Source organism: Apteryx rowi, unplaced genomic scaffold (genome assembly GCF_003343035.1).
Source record: "Apteryx rowi isolate R43461 unplaced genomic scaffold, aptRow1 scaffold_346, whole genome shotgun sequence".
Lineage (NCBI taxonomy): Eukaryota > Metazoa > Chordata > Aves > Apterygiformes > Apterygidae > Apteryx > Apteryx rowi.
The window spans coordinates 431150-433070 of NW_020449930.1; positions in this window are offsets into that span (position 1 = coordinate 431150).

The following is a 1921-nucleotide window of genomic DNA, read 5'->3' on the forward strand; positions in this document are numbered from 1 at the left end:
GCGGAGCCCTTGCATCGAAGAACAATGGGAGCTCCCCTCCTGCCTCTCGAGCTCATGTGCACAGAGGTCAAACAGGCAAGGGAGCGAGCCGGTCTATAAGTATTTCCCATTGTAGTGGAGCTGGACTCTGATTGCAAGGCAATGCCCTGCCTTGGGAAGGTTATTCTGCATCAAGAAAAGCCTAACCAACCCCTCAGTGACCCTGGCAGGGTCATCCCAAGAAAGGAGGGAAGGGGGATTGCAAGCAGGCAGCTTGCTCTGCCTTGAGGGGGTAGGAAGGGCTGTGACTTGTTATTTACATGTGGGGAGAGGTATGGACTCAGCTTCTGCTGTCCTCTGCGTCTAGCTCTGACACACTGCATCTCCAGCAATCTTCTCAGCATAATCTTGTCCTGCATATTCAGCTCAGTCTGCAACAGTTGATGCTAACAGGGAGCCCTGGCTCCTTCCTTTGATCATGTTGGTGCAATTTTGGGGAAACAGGTGCAAGCGTAAGCTTCTCATGTCAGCTCTTTGGCAAGTGAAAGAGACAGTCACAATTTGCCCTGTTTGTTAACAGGCAAATGCTAATTCTTAACATTTTACGTCATGATATTTATGTTCAAAGTGATTCCCAGGCCAGACTCCATGAGCCCAGCAGAACTGGGCTGCAGCCARCGTTGGCAGTAAGTCCATCAGCATTGGAAATGCAGAAGTGACAGTTCTCCTCATAAACAGAGGACCGGACACTTCCTGGGCATTACCAAGTAACCTGAAGAGAAAGGGCTGTTCCAGGGGTGGAACATGGCAAGAGTCTAGCAAATGCTTCAGGATGGAGGACAAAAACAAGGACTACCCAAACACTTGAGAGACAAGATGTGCTTTTGAACCCAAGAGCACACATGCATCCTCCCATGAACTCTAACAGTGACATTCACATGCACCCAAAAATCTCCTTTACTTTTGGACACCCTAAGCTCTCAAAGCAGTTCATGTCATGCTTAGGCAGAAAAATGCCTGTTTTCCTCTTCCTGAACCAGAAAAACTGCTGTACCTGGAGCCAGAGGCTCTATACAAAGTTACTGAAATCTGAGCAAAAATTCCTGGACTCTTTGGCTGGATTTTCTGACAGATTTATTTCTCCTCCCCCATCCTCAGCTTTTTTTCCCTTTCCTGCATTTTTCCCTTTTTATCACTGCACTGAGAATACCCTTCTGGGTAGTTCGCTAGAACCCTTCACTGGATTCTAGGTAGCTTTTGACCATACTGGAAATTACAAGATTTTTACTTTGAAGCAAATGCAAATTTTTTCCCCCAGCTTTAGACCAAAATATAGGGATTTTCAGTCCCTTTGCCTTTTCATTTTGAAAATACTCTCCTAGGTAAACAAGCGTAAGATGATGCACTGGAGCCCTAGGAAGGACCTCAGTTGCTCAGGTCCTTTGAAATCATTGTTTTCTGATGCTGTAAAAAAAGAGTTAAACCATGTCTCCACTGTGGAGGGTTGTTTTTTTTTTAATGAAGGAAAAAAAATTCCTTTCATTCTTTGCCAGTAATTTCCATGGAAATACAGTTTCCAGCAAAAACTCAGTGCCCAAACTGGAATATTTTATCCAGAAAGTGAAAGATTTTCTCTGAACAATTGAAAGATTTCATCCAAAAGTCTGAGAGGCTTCATCTGAAATATTTTGCACGTTGGCTAGAAACAAAGTGCTGAAGAGCGAGAGAGCACAGAAAGCCCTCTTCGCCTCTGGAAAAAAAASAGTTTTTCAGGCAGGCCTGAAGCAGGCGGCCGGGAGCGGGACTCCTCCGGGCGCAGGGCTGCTCCCGAGCCAGGCCCGGGGCAGCGAGGGCTGGCAGGGGGGCTGGGGGGCAGCCGGTGGCACCCCACTGCTCCGTGGGGCCCTGCCCTGCCATGGGGCCCTGTCCGCCGTGGGGCCCT